Below are 20,690 nucleotides of genomic sequence, written 5' to 3'. Positions count from 1 at the left end.
TGTTTTCCTCTTAGGACCACCTTTGCTGCATCCCAAAGATTTTAAACAGTTGTGTTTTCATTTTCATTTGTTTCTATGATTTTTTTCAATTCTTCCTTAATTCCCTGGTTGACCCATTCATTCTTTAGTAGGATGCTCTTTAGCTTCCATATATTTGAGTTCTTTCCAACTTTCCTCTTCTGATTGAGTTCAAGTTTCAAACCACTGTTGTCTGAAAATATACAGGGAATGATCCCAGTCTTTTGGTACTGGCTGAGACCTGATTTGTGACCCAGGATGTGATATATTCTGGAAAATGTTCCAGGTGCCCTGAGAAGAATGTGTATTCTGTTGCTTTGGCAAGGAATGTTCTGAGTATATCTGTCAAGTCCATCTGGTCCAGTGTGTCATTTAAAGCCTTTATTTCCTTATTGATCTTTTGCTTAGATGATCTGTCCATTTCAGTGAGGGGATGTTAAAGTCCCCTACTATTATTATATTATTGTTAATGTGTTTCTTTGATTTTGTTATTAATTGGCTTATCTAATTGGCTACTCCTATGTTAGGGCATAAATATTTAAAATTGTTGGATCTTGTGGACAGACCCTTTAAATATCATATAGTGTCCTTCCTCATTTCTTATTATACTCTTTGGCTTAAAATCTAATTTGTTTGATATAAGGATTGCCACACCAGATTTCTTTTGATGTCTATTAGCATGGTCAATGATTTTCCACCCCTTCACATTCAATCCTGAGGTGTGTTTGGGTCTAAAATGAGTCTCTTGCAGACAGCATATTGATTGCTCTTTTTTTTTTTTTATCCATTCTGATACCCTGTGTCTTTTGATTGGGCCATTTAGCCCATTTACCTTCAGGGTAACTATTGAATGATGTTAATTTAGTGCCATTATATTGCCTGTAAGGTGACTGTTACTCTATATTGTCTCTCTTCCTTTCTGGTCTGTTCCTTTTAGGCTCTCTTTTTGCTTAAAGGACCCCTTTCAATATTTCCTTTAGGGCTGGTTTGGTATTTGCAAATTTTTTAGTTTCTGTTTGTCCTGGAAGCTTTTTATCTCTCATTTTCAGTGACAGCCTAGCTGGATATAGTATTCTTGGCTGCATATTTTTTTCTTTTAGTGTATCTTACCAGTCCTTTCTGGCCTGCCAGATCCCTGGGGATAGGTCTGCTGCCAATCTAATATTTCTACCATTGTAGGTTACACACCTTTTGTCCTGAACTGCTTTCAGGGTTTTCTCTTTATCTCTGAGACTTGTAAGTTTTAGTATTAGATGATGGGATATTGGTCTATTTTTATTGATTTTGAGGGGAGTTCTCTGTGCCTCCTGGATTTTGATGCCTGTTTCCTTTGCCAGATTAGGGAATTTCTCCACTATAATTTGCTCCAGTATACCTTCTGCCCCCCCCCTTCTTCTTCTGAGGTCCCAATTATTCTCATATTGTTTGTCTTACATTCTCATTTATCTCTTGAATTCTCCCCTCATGATAGAGTAGTTGTTTATCTCTCTTTTTCTCAATTCTGCATCATTTAGCCTTCTGTATCACTAATTCTTTCTTTTGCCTCATTTATCCTAGTAGTTAGAACCTTCCTTTTTTGACTACACTTTATTAATAGCCTTTTTAATTTTGACTTGATTGGAGTTTAGTTATTTTATTTCTCCAGAAAGGTATTCTTTAGTATCTTCTATTGTATCTAGTATCTTCTAGTATTGTATCTAGTATCTTCTAGTATTGTATTTAGTATCTTCTACAGCTTTTTTCAGGCCCTGCTAGTATCTTTATAATCATCATTCTGAATTCTAGTTCTGACATCTCACTAATGTCTGTATTGCTTAGGTCCCGGGCAGTTGGTACTGGCTCTTAGTTTTTTGTTTTTTGGTTTTTTTTTTTTTTTTTTGAGGTGAGTTTTTCTGTTTTGTCATTTTGTATAGAGAAGAATAGATGAATATGATCAGGCTGGTGAATAGAACAGAGCCACACACTAGATTTTGGGTGTATTTCGGTATGTCAGAAGAAACTGCCTCCCAAAATCTTAAAGAAAGAAAAAACATATATATACAAAAATAAGGGTTAATACAATGAAGGGATGGAATATGACTGTAAAGATGAAAATTTAAAAAAGATTTTAAAAAAGGAATTGATAAGAAGTTGGTTGAAAAAAGAAAGAAAATGTTTTTAAAAATGGAGGGAATGTGATCAGGCTAGAGACTAGAGCAAAGCCGTACACCAGATTTAGGGTAAAATATGTTCAGTTAGAAGAAACTGTATCCCAAAATTTTAAAGGAAAAAACCTTTTACATATATATATATATATATATATATACATATATATATACAAAAAATAAGGTTAAATACATTGAAGGGATAGAATATGACTATAAAAATAAAAATTAAAATAGATTTTTAAAAAGAAATTGATAAGATGTTGGTTAAAGTAGGAAGATGAAAAAAATAGAAAAAGAAAAATAGGAAAATTTAAAAAATTAATTTTGAAAGACTAAAGAATCATGGGAGAAAAGCCATTAATTCCTTGAATTCTATGTGCTATATTACCCTAGCACTGGTGTTTTGCAGTTCTCACTGATGTATAAACTTGGTCTTGGCAAGATGTTCTTTCTGATCTTCTGGGGGAGGGGCCTGTTGCAGTGACTCTCAAATGTCTTTGCCGGAGGTAAAATTGCACCACCCTTGCCACGAGGCAGGCTATGTAATCTTCTCAGGTTTGCTCTCGGTTGTTTTTATTCCCTAAAAGCTTTCCATACAGCTTTGGAGGATGAAAATGAAAATGGCAGCCTCCCAATCCCCAACCCCAGAGAAGCCAAGAGCTCAGGGCCCCCCACCTTCAGTGAGCCCTCAGAGAAAAGCAGCCAATCATTCCTGTCTCCCTGGTCTCCGGTTGCACTCCATGTTCACCTGGCCTGTGACCAAGCATTTCTGTCTCTGGTGCATGAACCCATTTGGAGTTTCCAAACCCAGAAGATCCCTTTAGTGCACTCCCATGCTGCTTCTCCCCAGGAAGGAGGAGTCTTCCCGGACCTGTCGCTTTTTTGGTCCATGCTCAAAGAACAGTGGTCCAGCTATGCTGTGGATCACCGTTTGTAGCAACCCCAAGCTGAGAACCCACTTCTTGGCTCACTCTTTGCAACCCACTTCCCTGCTCCGATACCTGGGAGCTCTTCTGCCTTCAGGCACCCTTGGTCTTTCTGTGACACTGAGGGTCCTGAGCCCACACTAATCCAGCAAGGGTTTCACTGCCCACTTAGCCACTGGAGTGACATCCCTCAACAGAGCAGACTTCTCAAAGTTCTGATTTTGTGCTTTGCTGCTCTATCACTTGCCAGTAGTTGGCCAATGGAGGCTCCCTACCTGCCCTCCCCAACTGTCTTCTCATATATCACCTCAGATTCACTACTTTCCATGTCCTACTTTCCAGAAAGTGGTCACGTTTCTGCTCATAGAGTTGCCACTATTCTTTTTTCAATCTCCTGTTGAGTTTGTAGGTGTTCAGAATGTTTGATAACTATCTACCTGAATTCCTGGGATCAGATGAAATGTAGGTCTCCCACTTCCCTGCCATCTTGCTCCTCCCACCTAAAGAGAGTCTTTTGTAAGCAGCATATTGATGGGTCTCTCTCTCTTTTTTTAATCCGTTCTGATACCCAGTGTCTTTTTATGAGAGCATTGAGTCTAATTGCATTCAGAGTAACTGTTGAAAGATAGGAATTTAGTGCCATTGTATTACCTGTAAAGTCACTGTTCCTGTAGATTGTCTTTGTTCTTTTCTCATCTTTGTTACTTTTAGTCTTTCTTTTCTCTCAAAAGGTCTCCTTTACTGTTTCTTGCAGGGCTGGTTTAGTGTTCATGAATTCCTTTAGTTTTGTTTATCTTTGAAACTCTTGATCTCTCCTATTCTGAATGAGAGCCTTGCTGGTTAAAATATCCTTGGCTGTGTATTTTTCCCATTTAGCATGTTGAATACATTATGCTGGTCCTTTCTGACCTGCCAGATCTCTGTGGACAAGACTGCTGCCAGCTTTATGTGTCTACCCTTATAGGTTAAGGACTTCTTGTCTTGATATGCTTTCAGGATATTCTCTTTACCTTTGTAAGTTGCAAGTGTCACTGTAATATGATCTGTTTTTTCTTTTTCTTTTTAGAGGGGTTCTCTGTGACTCTTGAACTTGAATGCCTGTTTCCATCTCCAGTTTAGGGAAGTTCTCAGCTATAATTTGTTCAAATAAACCTTCTGGCCCCCTTTCCTGCTCTTCTTCTTCTGGGATTCCTATAATATGGATATTATTTTACCTTATGGAATTGCTGAGTTCCCTAAGTCCACCTTCATGATCTAATACTTTTCTTTCCCTCTTCTTTTCAGCTTCATTATTTTCCATATTATCTTCTATATCACTGATTCATTCTTCTGTTTCATTCATCCTCATTTTTATGGACTCCACTTAGGATGCCATCTTGGTTAAAGCATTTTTAATTTTGATCTGACCAGATTTTACCTCTTTTATCTCTACAGTAAGGGACTCTCTAGTGTCTTCTCTACTTTATTCAAGCCCAGATAGTATCTTTATACTTGTTGTTTTAAATTCTAGTTCAGACATACTACTTTTATATGTATTGATTAAATCCCTGGCAAGGAGAACTACCTCTTATTCTTTCTTTTAGGGTGAATTTCTTAGTTTTGTTATTTTTTCTAGAAAAGAAAGTAAGAGAGAAAAAGAAAAAAACAAAACCAATAGCAACAACAACAAAAACTTCAGGAATGCTTCTGGTATATGCTGTATATACTCTGCTGTTGTGTTTTGGCTGCTCCTTTCCACTGGTCTGTCCTCTATAGAGTTCCTCCTTGCTTGTAGTAGGGAATGTTTGGACCTTTAACTAGGTGTGCTTTGATTTTTTTTGTGAAGATAAACCTAGAAAAGTAAAAGAGGGGGAAAAAAACAGGTCCAAGACAAGAGAAAAGGAAAAAGAGCAAGAATGCAACCAAACAAACAAAAAACTGTAAACCTGATTCCAAAGAATAAGAAAGAAGGAAAAAAGAATAAAGAAAGAAGAACAGAAAAAAATAATAATCCTGATATGAAAAATAAGAGAAGGAAACAAACCAACAAATGAACAAAAATCACAAACCTAATACCAAGAAAAAGATAGATGTAAAAGGAAAAAAATACATAAAAGATAAAAAATATAAAAAATTTAAAAATTTAAAAAAGAAAGACAGACAGACAAGCCTTGTCCTATTTCCATAAGAAGCTGACACGGGAGCACTCTTTATCAGTAGACTTGGTACGTGGTGGGGAGGGAGTTGTGTTGGTCTTCTGAGGGAGAAGCCTGTTGAGCTGGCTCATAAGCTGACTTGCCCTGTAAAGATGCCCTGGCCAGGGGTAGGGGGCAGAACATAGTGTAGGGGACTCCGGCCTCCACTGGAGGTACTGTTTTGCTCTCTGAAGTCCTTCTGTGCTGGTAAGCTGGGGAGGGTGGGGTGGTGGAGGAGGGAGATGGCATCACCCTGCCCTCTTGTCCCGGGGAAAGGGAACTTCTGGCCACTTCTGTTCAGGAGGCCCTCACAGAAAAGCAAACAATCTCCTGTGTCCTGGACTTTCATCAGATCCTTGCCTTTAACCTATGTGTTCCTGAGGTCATTGGGATGCCCAGCACACAGATCTCCTGTATATTATCTCTAGACATTGGCTGGGATTCAAAGCTCCAAGTGTTAAAGGGCCTGGCAAGGTGCAGACCCACTCCCCTCCCCCAGAGGAGAGCCTTGAGGCAAACCCAGAACCATCCTGTCCAGGAAAAGCAGTTGTGCTTGGAGGCTGGAGTTGATTGTGATGCACAGCAGAAAGCTGCAACCAGGTTATCTGCCATCTGCACATGACTCAGTCTCTTAGTTTGTTCTGTCCCAGAAAAGCAGTGACACAGAGGCTTGAGTCTATTGTGGCAGACAGCGATAAGCAGCAATGAGGTCATCTTCAGTCTGTCCGTGTGTCCAGTCTCTGTTCAGTTCTGTCCTAGAAAAGCAGCTGCTCAGCATGCACACTGCGGTTTAAGTCTATAGTGGCTCACAGCAAAAAGCTGCTACGATGTTATCTGCCCTCTGCATGCACCTCTGTCCCTATTGTTGAGCACGACTCAATGGCTCCCAGCTGAGATTTTGTCCTTGGAGAGGGAAAATGCACCCTTCCAAATGTACTCCAGGAAGGGGCGTGATCTCTCCCAGTGCAAACCAGGGGATCTCTTCAGTGCTACTTATTGTGCAGTCCCTACCTGCCGTGCTCTCTCTTGTTCCCTGACTTTGACTTTGCACTGAGAAAAGTTTCCCTTCCCTCTGCAGTCCCTTGACTGTCCTCTCCCCTGGTTCATGGCTCCAAACCTCATATCTACCACATCTTCTCCCTCCAACGGTGCAGATTGTTTTCTTAATCTTCAAACCATATTCCTAGCTGTTCAAAATAGTTGGATGTTGATCTAGTTGTGTTTGAGGAATGAGCCAAGCCCAGAGTCTCACTACTATTCTGCCATTTTAACTCCAGAAGCCTGTGTGTCTGTTTTTGTGCCCATGTCATACTGTTTTGATTACTGTGGCTTCGTAGTATTACTTAAAATCTGGAATTGTGATACTTCCATTTTTGTTTTTCTTTTTCATGATTGATTTATCTGTTTGGGGTCTTTTGTGTTTCCATAAAGATTTGAAGATTGTTCTAGTTCTGTGGAAAATGTATTTCAATAGGCATTGCATTAAATCTGTAGATTGCTTTGGGTAGTGTGTACATGAGCATGGGATAGATTTCCTTTAGTTTGTGTTGTCTTCACCTTCTTTCATGAGTGTATTAAAATTTTCAGAGTACAGGTCTTTCACCTCCTTGCTTAAGTTTATTCCAACATATTTAAAAATTATTTTTGGTGCAGTTATAATTGTGACTGGTTCCTTAATGTCTCTTTCTGTGCTTTATTACTAGTGTCTAGAAATGCAGTAGATATCCATACATTGATTTTGTATCCTTTGACCTCACTGAATTCATCTATCAGTTCTAGTAGTTTTTTGATGGAGACTTTAGGGTTTTCTACATAGAGCATCTTATCATTTGCAAACAGTGAAAGTTTTACCTCTACCTTACTCATTTGGATGCCTCTTACTTCTTTTTCTTGTGTGATTGCTGTGGCTAGGATGTCCAGACTATGTTGAATAAAAGTGGTGAGAGTGGACATCTGTGGTTTGCTCCTGATATTAATGGAAAACCTCTCAGTTTTCCCCTGCTGAGTATGATGTTAGCTGTGGGTTTTTCATAAATGGCCTTTATTATGTTGAGGTGTGTTCCCTTTAAACCTACTTTGCTGAGTTTTGTTTTTTTTTTTTAAATCACAATTGGATGTTGTATTTTGTCAAATGTGTTTTCTGGACTTACTGAAATGATAATATAGTTTTTATGCTTTCATTTGTTAATGTGATTATTTATTATTTTGTGAATATTGAACCACCCTTGCATCCCAGGAATAAATCCCACTTGCTTGTAGTGAATGACTTTTTAAATGTATTGTTGGATTCAGTTTTCTAATATTTTGTTGAGGATTTTTGCACCTGTGTTCTTCAGAGGTATTGGTTTTTAGTTCTCCTTTTTTGTAGTGCCTTTGTTTTTAGTATCGGGATAATGGTGGCCTCATAGAATGAATTTGGATGTTTTTCTTGCTCTTTTGTTTTTTTGGAATAACTTAAAAAATAGTTATTATCTCTTTAAGTGTTTGGTATAATTCACATTCACCTTGAAGCTGTCTGGTTCTGGACTTATGTTCAGAACCTTTTGATTATTGATTCAATTTCATTGCTGATAATTGGTCTGTTCAAATTTTCTATTTTTTTCTGGTTCAGTTTTGGGTGGTTGTATGTTTCTAGGAATCTATCCATTTCTTCTAGGTTGCCCATTATTTGGCATATAATTTTTCATAATCTTCTCTTACAGTGTCCTCTTTCATTTCTGGTTTTGCTTGAGTCCTGTTTTTCTTTTCTTTTCTTTGGTTTGTTTGTTTGTTTGTTTGTTGAGTCTGGATAAAGGTTTATTAATTTTGTTGACCATTTCAAAGAAGCACTTTCTTGTTTCATTGATTTTTTTTTTTTTTTAGTTTTTATTTAACTTATTTCTGCTCTAATCTTTATTATTTCCTTTCTTCTACTGATTTTTTACTTTGTTCCTCTTTTTCTAGCTCTGGTAGGTGTAAGGTTGGGTTGTTTGTTTGTGATTTTTCTTCCTTCTTGAGGTAGGCTTGTATTGCTATAAACTTAGAACAGCTTTCCTACATTCCAAAGGTTTTGGACTGTTGTATACCCATTTTCATTTGTCACTGTGTGTGTTTTTGACTTCCTCTTTGATTTCTTGGTTGAACCATTCATTGTTGAATAGCAAGTTATTTAACCTCCATGTATTTTTGTTCTTTCCAGATTATTTTTTGTGGTTAATTTCTACTTTCATTGTGTTGTGGTCTGAAAAGGTGCATGGTATGACTTTAGTCTTTTTGAATTTGTTCATACTTGATTTGCCACCTAACATGGTATCTATTCCAGAGAACATTTTATGTGCACTTGAAAAGAATGTGTGTTCTGCTGTTTTGGATAGCATGTTCTGTATATCTTTTATAACCATTTGGTCCAATGTGTCATTCAAATACACTGTTACCTTGTTGATTTTCTGTTTGGATGATCTATTCATTGAGATAAGTGGGGTGTTGATGTCCCCTCCTATTATTGTATTACTATCAATCACTTCCTTATGTTTGTTGATAGGTACTTTATGTATTTGGATGCTCCCATGTTAGATGCACAAATATTTACAAATGTTACATCTTCTTGTTCCCTTTATGATTATGTAGTGTCCTTCATCTCTTGTTACAGCCTTTGTTTTAAATCTTTTTTGTTTGAAATCTATTAAGTATCATTGCCCTGCATTTCTTTTCATCTTAATTTGTATGGTAAATGTTTTTCCATCCCTTCATTTTCTTTTGTTTTGTTTTGTTTTTAAAGGCTTGTCCCCAGCCTGGACCCCAGTGCAGGGCTTGAACTCACGATCCTGAGATCAGGATCTGAGCTGAGATCAAAAGTTGGATGCCTAACCAACTGAGCCACCCATGCATCTCCATCCCTTTACTTTCAGTCTGTGTGTGTCTTTAGGTCTGAAATGAATATCTGGTATGCAGCATGTACGTCTTGCTTTTTTTTATTCTGTCACCCTATGTTTTTTGATTAGATAGGTTAGTCTACATTCAAAGTAATTATTGATAGATATGTACTCATTGCCATTTTGTTACTTGTTTTATGGTTATAGTTCTTCTCTTTTCCTTTTCTCTCTTATTTTCTTCTTTCATGGCTTGTTGGTTTTGTTTAATGATAAACTTTGATTCCTTTTCTTTGTTTTTTGCATATCTACTTCAGATTTTTTGATTTGTGGTTACCACTGGGTTTATATATAACATCTTGTGTGTATATATAACAGTCTGTATTAAGTTGATATTGGCTTAAGTTTGAACCCATTCTGAAAGCACTAAATTTTTATTCTTCTCCTAACCCCAACATTTTAGATATATAGTGTCATTATTTATTTTTATTTATTTTTTCATTGAGGCATTTTATTTGCACATATGCATTACATCCCTAGAAAAAGAATGCCAGGATTTTCCCTCCTGTGTGTTTTTGTTTTGCTTCTTCATGGTCCATGATGTTAGCTGAGGTGTCTGTACAATGAAACCAAACTGGTAGAATGGGAGCATGTTATTCTGCCATTTTTCTAGATCTTTCCATTGTACATCAAGTCTAGGGCTGATCATTCCACACTTGTTTAACCTGCCCGTGAGGTTCACAACAATTTTCCCCACTCTGTGATCATCAGTGATTTCAAATTCACCAATGTAACCACGCTTCATCATCACAGTGAGAAACCAGATGATGACTTTGAAGCATGGACTGATAGGAACATAGCATTTGCCTCTCTTTTCAGCACTGTTAGTGCTCTTGAGGGTATCTTCCAGGACACTCATGTGCACCATTATGGTGGCATGGAAAGATGGTGGAAAGAGGATGGGAAGGATGAACACATGGAGTTATGGGAAGTGGGTAGCCTATCACTATAGTGTCACTGTTGCAATCCTTTTATTTTATGAATCTCTTTACCAGTTTTTATGGATATATTAATTTTATCACTTTTGTGCCTTCTACTTTTCTTACTTCTGTTTATGATCTTTTTTTCCCCTACTCAATCTCCTTTAACATTTCTTGTAAGACTGGTTTAGTGGTGGTGAATTTCTTTAACTTTTGTTCATCTGAGAACTCTATCTCTCCTATTCTGAATGATAGCCTTGCAGGGTAGAGTACTCTTGGCAGCATATTTTTGTTTGTTTCTTTGTTTCAGCACTTTGATTATATCATGTTACTTTCATCCGGCCTGCAAAGTTTCTGCTGAAAATTTAGCTGGTAGACTTAAATGGTTTCCTTTGTGTGTAACTGTTATCTCGTGTTGCTGTTAAAATTCCTTCTTTATAATACTTTTTGCCACTTTAATCACCTTGTGTTTTAGTATGGACTTCCTTGGATTGATTTTGTTGGGGGCTTTCTGTGCCTTTTGGATCTGGGTATCTGTTTCCTTCTCCAAATTTGGGATGTTTCGGCTATTATTTTTTCTTCAAATTTTTTGTTCCCATCTTTCTCTTTCTCCTGTGATCCTTATAATGCAAACATTGTTACACTTGATGGGGTCACTGAGTTCCCTTAATCTATGCTCAGTTTGAGGGGCACTTGGGTGGCTCAGTTGCTTAAGTATCTGACTTCAGCTCAGGTCATGATCTCAGGGTCCTGGGATTAAACTCTATGTTGGGCTCCCCACTCAGCTGGGAATCTGCTTCTCCCTATTTCTCTCCCACTTCTCCTCTCCCTGCTTGTGCTCCCTCTGTCTCTCTCTCAAATTAATAAATAAAATCTTTTTTAAAAATCTATTCTTATTTTTTATTAATGTCTTTTCTTTCTCCTGTTCTGTTGGATTGTTTCTGATTATTCTGTCTCCCAGCTCACCAATCTGTTTCTTTGCTTCCTCTAGTCAACAATTTATTCCCTCTAGTGTATTCTTAAATTCAGTTAATGTGTTCTTCTTCTCTGATTCATGTTTTTTTATGTTTTCTCTCTCTTTGTTGAAGTTCTCACTGAGGTTCTTCTCTGTTTTCTCAAATCCAGTGAGTATCTTTGTGACCATTACTTTAAATTCTTTATCAGGCATCATAGTTATCTGTTTCATTTGGTTCTCTTATTTTTATTTTGTCCTGTTCTTTAATTTGGGGCGTATTCCTCTGTTAGGTTATCTGTGTCTGTTTCTATGTGTTAGGAAAGCCCACTACTTCTGCTATTCAAGTAGTGGCCTTATGAAAAGGAGGGCTTGTAGTGCCCTGTAGTGCAGTGTCCCCTCTTCACCAGAATCAGGTGCTTCAGGGGTATCTTCTAAGTGTGCTGTGTACTTCCTGTTGTGGTTGAGTTCTGTTTGCCTTCAGTACAGTCATCTTCAGTGGCCTTGTTTCCTTGTTGTGGGAAAGGTTTAGTCCCTGTGCTGTAAAGGGCCAGTCTGGGGTTAGCTTGGGTTTGAGTTGGGTCAGACCAGATGCCTGCACTCAGCTTGTTTGTTAAAATTGCAGTTGCAGTGAACTGCAGGACACTCTCCCTGCATTGCCCTCGGAAGGCTTTGTTGGTGGGCAGGGCCTACAGTCAGACCAGATGTTTGCCCCCAGTTTCTCTGTTGGAGGTTATAGTGACCCTGAACTACTGGGTTCCGTCTGTGTGCTGCCCTCTGTGAGTTTTTTGTTGGTGGTTGGGGCCAACAGCTGGATTATATGTCTGCCCTCAGCCTTGGGCCACAAATGAACTGGTGTGTGTGGTTATCTTCTCTCTCCAGGGCAGGAGTTACTGTGGAGTTGTGCTGGCCACTGGGCTACTTGCACAATGCCATGTTTTTGGCACCTCCTTGCATCCAAGGAGTCCATCACTCTTGTCTGGTGGGGATAGTTGGATGACATGGATCTGCAGGAGGAAATAGGGGTGTGGAGCACTGTTAGAAAGCTAGTGGAAAGTGTTTGGGCTCCTTTCTACAAGTTTCAGTGACTCTAGACTGATGGGCAGGAGAAAGAAATGGTACCAGCCAGCTCCTTTGTTCTTAGATAAGTTTCACAAAGGAACTTATCCTTCCTGTGCAGACTCTGAGACCAGCAAAGAAATCTTCCTGTATACCCCTGGTGCTCAGAAACTTCTGCTTCTGTGCTGTAACTTGGCAGGGTTTTTGTCATGCTGTCTTTTTAATGCCAAGGACCCAGTTTTCCATAGCCTTTTGGTTCTTGCAGAGCCAAGCCTGCTCATTTTTAATGTTCCTGGTGTTTAGCCCTACTGGTTGTAAAAAACTTAAAAAGTTAAGCCACTCTAGTTTCAGAGTCAAATGTTATGGGGATCCATCTTCCCCGTGCAGGTCCCCCAGGCCTGGGTTACCTAGTATGGGGTTTGCTTCTCCTCCTTCTCTAGGCCTGCAGTTTCCCTCCCTCCTGCAGTCAGTCTTGCAGGTCAGTTTGGTTTCTGACTGTGTCTCTCCCCTTCCTACCATTTTTTGATGTAGCCTCCTCTCTACAATTAACTGTGGAGTGCTTGATCCACCAGTCTTCCCTTCATTTTCTGGGTTAGTTACACTGATGTGGGTATTATCTAGGTGTGTCTGTGGGACAAGGTGAGCCTGGGATCCTCCCATTCCACTATTTTCACCAGCATTTGACATTTTAAATATTATGTGCCATATTGTGGACTTTCTTGGGTTTACATTGTTTGGGACTCTCTGTGTTTCTTGGATTTGGATGTCTATTTCCATCTCCAGGTTAGGGAAATTTTCTGTTATTATTTCCTCTAATAACTTTTTTTTATACCTTTCTCTCCTATTCTTCTGGGACTCCTGTGTTTGTTCACTTCATGTTGTCCAAGAGATCTCTTAATCTGTTGTCAATTTTTTTTTAAAGTTCTGTTTTCTTTTTACTGTTCATCTTTTGTGCTTTCCATTACCTTTTCTTCCAGATCACTGATACATTCTAATCTATTGTCAACTCCCTCTAGTGTGTTTTTCATTTCATTTATGGTAATTTTAACTCTGATTGATTCTTTTCAATATTTTCTATCTCTGTATTGACAGACTACTGAGTTCCCTCTTTGCTCCACTCCAGTGAATAAGTTTACAATCATTACTTAAATTCTTTAACAGGCATATTGTTTATCTTTGTTTCACTTAGGTTTTTTTTTCTGAAGTTTTTCCCTGTTCTTTCTTTTGAAGTATATTTTTCTGTCTCCCAATTTTGCTTGACTTTCTGTGTTTGCTTGTAAGGATTAGGCAGAACTGTTCCCAGTTCCTCAGTACTATCCCTTCCCACTGCCATTCACAGTATGTGGGGGGTAGGGGTCCCTTTGTTGCTACGTCTCTGTTTCTCTTGCTGTTCTCCCACTTATCTATCTTTGGTTTTCAGTTAGTCTTCAGGTTTTCTTCAGGAGGAATTATTCTATTAATAGGTATAATTTGGTGTGTTCTGTGGAGGAAGTGAGTTCAGGGTCTTCCCGTATTACGGTCACGGACTGGAAGGTCTTAATTGTGTTTTATTTGTTTTTCTTGATTAAGTTAACTAGTGGTTTGTGTATTTTATTGGGAATTGATATCTTAACAGTATTGAATCTTTCCATCTGGGAACATGTAATATTTCCATGTATATAGGTCTTTAATTTCCCTCAGAAATGTTTTGTTGCAGAAGTCTTACTGTTTTTTTCTGTTAAGTTTATTATTTTATTATGCTTCTTCTGTTAAATTTACTACATTTCTTCTGTTAAATTAATCCCTAAGGCTCTTGTTATTTTGGTGCTATTTCATATATATTTGTTTTCATTGTTATTATATAGAAATACAAAAGATTTTTTTTTGCATTTTGTTCTTGTATCCTAATATTTCATTGAGCTTGTTAACTAGTTCTAGTAATTTCTTTTGGTGTGTGTGGATTTCTTTAGACTTTCTATATATGGGATTGTAATTCCTCTATATAAAGAGCAGTTTTACTACTTTCTTTGAAATGTGGATGCTTTTTATTTCTTTTTCTTGTCTGACTGCTCTGGATAATACAATGCTGATTAGCAGTAGTAGGAGTGAATACTTGCCTTACCAATCTTAGGGGAAAAGCATTTAGTCTTTCACCATTGAGTGTAATGTTAAGGTAAGTTCCTTTCTATTTCTAGTCTGTTCAGAGTTTTTATTAAGAATGAATTTTAGATTTTATCAAATATGTTTTCTGCATCTCTTGAAACAATCATGTGATTTTTGTTCTTTATTGGACATGTTTATTAATATGGCTTATTACATTAATTAATTTTGAGATGGAAAAATCCCACTTTGTCATGGCATATGGTCCTCTTTATATGTTGCTGGATTTGGTTTACTCATATTTTGTTGAGGATTTTTGCCACTATTCATGAGGGATTTTGACCTATTGTTTTCTCATCTTGCATTATCTGTTTGGCTTTGGTATGAACATAATTTTGACCTCATAGAATATCTTGGGGGGTGTTCCTTCCTCTTCTTCCCCACACCCTCTTTTTTTCCCCTGAAAGAGTTTGTGAAGGATTGTTATAATTTTTTCGAGTATTTGGTAGAATTCACCAGTGAAAGAGTCTGGGCCTGAGTTTTTCTTTTTAGGAAGTTTTAGTTACTAATTCAATTTCTTGTTATAGGTCTTTTCAGATATTTTTTCTTCTTGAGTCAGTTTTAGTAATTTGTGTCTTTCTAGGAATTTTTCCATTTCACCTAAATTGTCTAATTTGTTAGCATAAAATTATTTATAGCTGTAGTAGTTCATATGCCTTATATGACAATGAGCTTTGGAGATACAATGAACTTTAGGATTTTGAGATGGGGAGATCATCCTGGATTATCTGAGTTGGGCCTTCAAAGTAATCACAAATGCCTTTATGAGAGAAGTAGAGGGGTGCCTGGGTGGCTCAGTCAGTTAAACATTTGCCTTTGGCCCAGGTCATGATCCCAGGGTCCTGGGATCAAACCCCACATCGGGTTCCCTGGAACAGGGAGCCTTCTTCTCCCTCTGCTTCTCCCTCTGCTCCTCCCTCTGCTGAAGTGTTCTCTCTGTCTCTGTCTCTCTGTATCAAATAAGTAAGTAAAATCTTTAAAAAAGAGAGAGGTAGAAGTATGCTGTTGAGGACATATCTAGTAATGGAATTTCTGGGTCATAATTATATATATGCTCAAATTCAGTACGTAATACTAAACAGTTTTTCAAAGAAGCTAGACCAATTTATATTCTTACTGGCAGTGTATTAAAATTCAGGTGGACCCCACATTCTTGCCACTTGATGTTGTTGTTGTCTTTATTTTTAACTCTCTGGGAAATATGTTCTATCTCTTTGTGGTGTTAACTTTTTCCCCCAGATGGATGACTAATGAGGGTGAGTTCCTTTCCAAATATTTACTAGCCATTACATATATTCTTTTGTGAGGTGCCTATTGAAGTCTCTTTCTCATGGACTGTTGACCTTTTTCTTATTAACCTGTGTAAGTTTGTATATATAGTCTAGTTATGGGCTCTTTGTCACTGGTACCATATATGTTGTAAATATTTTCTTCCAAATATGTATGACATCTTTTGATAAGCAGAAGTTATTAAATTTAATGGAGTTTACTGTATCAAACTTTTTTCTTATGGTTATTGCTCTTTGTGTTCTGTTCTGAAAATCTTCTACTCCAGCCTCATGGAAATATTTCATGTATTATCTTATTATTTTTTTTCCTTTGACACTGATATCAATAATTCACCTGTAACTGATTTTTGTGTATGTGATGTGAGTTCATAAGTTACGTTTTCTTTTCTTTTTTCTCTCTCTCCCTTTTTCCTTGTATTCTTTTTTTTTCTTTTTTAATTGGCATGGAGACTTTTACTTGACCTACCTTAGAGCGTTTTTACTCTACTATTCTGCATTACCAACTTTGTCACAAGTGCAGTGCCTGTGTTGGGGTCTGTTTCTAGACTCTAATCAGTTTCTTTGGAGTATTTATCTATGCTTTTGCTAATGTCTTCAGACATTAAGAAATAATGCTCTTATTTCTTTAATTTTTAAATACTTCATTTTGTTTTTCTTTTTCAAGATGATCTTAGCTATTATTGGTTTTTCCATTTCCATATTAATTTTTGGAAAATCTCATCAATTCCTGTAGGAAAACTTTTTGGGACTTCGATTTTGGTTGCATTGAGTTTATAGTGTGATTTGAGGAGCTGAATTATTTTTTTAATTTTTTATTTATTATTTTTTTTTTGAGGAGCTGAATTATTTAAAGTTGACTCTTGAACAACATGAGGGTCAGGGACACTAACCTCCATGCAGTTGAAAATTGATGCATAACTTTTGGTTCCCTCCAAAATTTGCTACTAATGTTTACTGTTGACTGGAAGCTTTACTGATGACATAGTTGATTAACACATATTTTGTGTGCTGTATGTATTATATACTGTACTCTTACACTAAAGTAAAGAAAATGTTAAGAAAATCGTAAGGAAATGAAAATACATTTATAGTACTATACATATATTTACTGGAAAAAAGTCACATGTAAGTGAACCCATGCAGTTCAAATTCATGTTATTTGATGGCTGGTTGTATCTGTGTGTGTGTGTGTGTGTGTGTGTGTGTATAATGAAGTAATAATATTTACATATATAACTATGTAAGTATAATATAAACAGTATGTATATAATAGTATTTATATATTTCCATGTAAGTATATATACTTATTATACCTAAGTATGTGTATCTCAGTATAATACACATAGGTATATTATATAAATATAATAATATAATTAAACTATGTCTCTCTTCTTTATGCTTTTACACTTATTTATTCTGTCTAGGCTTCTCTCCCTTTAGTTCTTAATTTTTTCCTCTTCAAGCTCACTTGAAGTTATCATCACCTCCTTCCCTAACACTTTCTCCTCACTCTCCTTATTTGCCACAGGTTTATGAGATACTTCGTAGGCATCCTGGGTGGGACTTGGTACTGGAATCTTACCTCCTGCTCCTCTTTTGCTCCAGGGTTGTGGCCATTAGTATTTGCTAAAAAATGGACAATCAAATGAGAAATTAATATCAGTTTTATCTCAGGCTTTCTGGTAACAAGTCTAAACTGGAAACCACTGTGGAACTCCTACCTCCATCTCAGAACGAAGGCAGCATGTTATGAAATGGGGAAGGTAACCTGCTTCATTCTAAGCGGACTGGGCCTAGGTGGCAGTATGCATGGGAACTGGCAGCTTACAGCCTCCAGAGGCCGACTGAGGAAAGTGAGACATAGGATAGGCATTTAGCTATGACTCTGTAGAAGTAGTCTCCAAACTGCTTTGATTGCACTGTCTTATCAGTAAAAAACATATGAACATCTATCACCAATGTTTGTATGTTTATTTATACTTTACTTAAATGTACTGTAATTTACTATATAAATTCTACAATATACAAAAAATTAAAAATGATAAGCACTATTTCAAAAAATGATTTCCATGGTGTTTCTTAGTGGTACAGAGTTCAATAAGCACCACTATTTTTGAAAAGTGCAGTTTAATATTTGTGATGTAGTCATTTGAAGGTCTCATTCTAAGGCAATTCATTATTTCAGCGTATGGTTTTTAATGCCATTGTATTTGAAAAAGATACTTTCAGGATTTGAAATTTCAAACAGAAGAGGTGCACCCTGGTTGTGCTTAGTAAAACCACATTTCTCATTTTTCATTTCTATTCTACTTTGCAAAGTTTTTAGTCCAGATTTTATCAGTAAGATTTCATCTTTTCATAGTAATTAGTTCTGGCAAACTAATTGGCAAAAAAAAAATTGCATTTTTTTTTTTTGAAAGGAAAAATGGTCTCCTAATCTGCTGAAACCTTTCCTTTGTGAGATTTTTAAACAGATGAGGAAATGGTTTCTAAGTTGTTAAAGTGTGATACCCCGAGTTTGTAGGTGATCATAGCGCATAGCACAGAAAATAGCATTGGATGAAAATATTTCTAGTAGTTTTCAAAATATTCTTATCTTAACATGAGTTCATTTCAAAAAAGTTATTTTCACACTCATTAAAATGTCACTACCTTACTCTGAAAAGACAGATTAAGAAATATCCATTTTAACTGGAGGGGATTACACTAAGTGAAGTAAGTCAAGCAGAGAAAGACAGTTATCTTACGGTGTCAGTCACAGGTGGAGCATAAGCAATAGCACGGAGGACCATAGAGGAAGGGAGGGAAAACGGAAGGGGGAGAACTCAGAGAGGGAATTGAACCGTGAGAGACTCTGGACTCCGGAAAACACACTGAGGGTTTCAGAGGGGAGGGGGGGCGGGGGCGGGGATAATAGGAGGGCACGTGTGGTGATAAGCACGGGGTGTTATATCTAACTTATGAATCACCCACCACTACATCAGTGCTATGCAGTGGCCAACTGAACATAATAAAAAGATAGTTCCATAGTAGCCACAAATAACAGAAATATTCATTTTAAAATATTTGTTAGTTTATATACTGCTGATAGTTATTTATTATCCCAGAAAATGTTAGCAAATTGAGAACGCTTGTCTTTTTGTAAGACTAAAGTACATGGTATGTCTTTGTTCGCCAACTTTAAAAAATATTTTGCCAGGAAACTTTTTATGCTCAGTCCTCATCTATTTGTAAAGTACGCCAAATATGCTGCTTAAGGTAGTTACCCACCTAACTAGCAAATGCACTACCCTGAACTCATGAAGGTGTGGTGCGACCTCTTTGAGTATAAAACTCACACTTTTCCTCAGAATTTGTCTACCGCTTATAGATAGCTGTGTGTGCTCACTTTCTTATTTGTTAGAGAAAATGGTTAGATTCTAATATTTACTTCCACTGCTCTAGGGGCTAATCCCTGGGCCCTGCTGTGAGTGTCCTTGTTTCAGGAGGACAGAACCACAGAGGGTGAAAAAGAGTCGCTGCTCCTGAGTTAGGAGGGGAAAAGAAGATTTAAAAAATATCATTTAGAGTTAATAATTCCAGGTACTTTTAGTCTACAGAATGAATGGGGAGATCTGAGCAATCAAATAAGTTATTCTTTTTCCCAGGTAGGAAATCTGGGTTGGATAAGGAAAAAGATAAAAGATAAGATAAGATAAAAGATAAAAGTCTCTTTTTCAGCCATCATTTTTCTGATAGAGAAACCATAAATTTTTTTCACCTCTCTGTCTTCAACACCAGACTGAATTTCTCAAGGGCAAGAACACTTCAGGGTGGAACCAGTTCAGTGCCCAGCATATAGCTGTGCCGGCATATAGTAAATGTTCATTAAAGTCAGTGAGGTTTCTTTTAGGACTAAGGAAGTTGGAATATATTGGAAAAGCTAAGCGTGTAGGCTAGTGGGTTTCCAAATAAAACTGGAATGGAGGAGAGTAGGTACAAAAGGTCACTGGGGGAAGAAGTGCAGAACTACGTTAAGTGAATATACAGACTTTTAATGAAAAGACATGCCATGATGTACTTTCATTCGGAGTGGAGCCAAAAGTGACAGAGATGAAAGGCATAGTGGAATTTTTACTGAAGTAAAATTCCATGCACGTTCAGGAGAAATTCTAGGTGGTATAAGTAGGCCTTATGAGACTGGTCTTTAGAACTTTCATTCAAGATTCTAACAGAATTTTGGCAAAGACTTCTTTTGCTCATGTTGCTGCTGAAGAGAACTCTGCTCAGGTAAGAAAAGGAAAATAAAAAGGTAATGACCTGAGGGTGGGGCTTGTATTTTTGCCACACAGCTAAGCATAAATCGAGCACGAGTGTTCCAAGAGATTTTCCCCCCAATTATCTTGTATTTGTTAAAATGCACATTCAAAGTAGACTTCCATAATAAGGTTATCATAACCTTATTATCATAACCTTATAGAAAGCGTGAGGGTCCACACTGAATACACACATAATGTACCACAGTTTGGTGTTTTTGTGACAATACAGTTATTGTCACTCAGTTACCTTAAACTACAAATTATACAAATATATAAAAATATGTATAAGACCCATTAAGCCAATAAGATGGAGCAGCACTAGCAAAATGACCCAACTATATATACAACAATTTTTTTCAGTGAACTACAGTGTTTGTTATATACTTGGAAGCAAAAATTTTAACATAATTGAGGATTTATTATATATGTCAACAATGGAACAGTTGATTCTTGCAAAGACGCAAACCAACAGATTCCTGGGAAGTTAACGTTTATAAGTCAGGCCATGTTGATTCAAGTTAGCAAAGGTTGGGGCTAAATACAATTCTTTTTTTCAAGCTAGATTTGCCATAGGTGTTTTACATATGCTCCTCACCTCTCCCCTCCATTACCTTCCTTCTCCTTCTCCTTCCCTTTACAATCTATACTAAAGTGTCTTGTAATTTTTAAAAGCTAACCATCATATGTAGTGACCAGAGCCCTTAAGAACAAAGTTAAATACCAACTCACAAATATCTGTTAGTGAAGTTACTCTGGGAGAAATGACACAACTCAAAACCAAAAACCATTTGTCCATTGCTCCATTCCCTTTTACCTACTATGCCAAAGTATTAAATTGCAGTTCCTTCCAAGGCTAATCA

The 20,690-nt window shown here is 37.1% G+C and overlaps 1 protein-coding gene and 1 pseudogene across 1 annotated transcript in view; one reads left to right on the top strand and one right to left on the bottom strand.

Annotated features, from left to right (window-relative positions):
• Positions 1-20,690, top strand: part of C2CD6 (C2 calcium dependent domain containing 6) — a 136,946-nt gene that overhangs the window by 12,222 nt on the left and 104,034 nt on the right. The window lies entirely within an intron of this gene.
• LOC123951002 lies at positions 9,650-10,041 on the bottom strand (annotated as a pseudogene).

Source organism: Meles meles, chromosome 9, assembly GCF_922984935.1.
Source record: "Meles meles chromosome 9, mMelMel3.1 paternal haplotype, whole genome shotgun sequence".
NCBI lineage: Eukaryota > Metazoa > Chordata > Mammalia > Carnivora > Mustelidae > Meles > Meles meles.
This window is presented reverse-complemented; position numbering and strand designations above follow the sequence as displayed.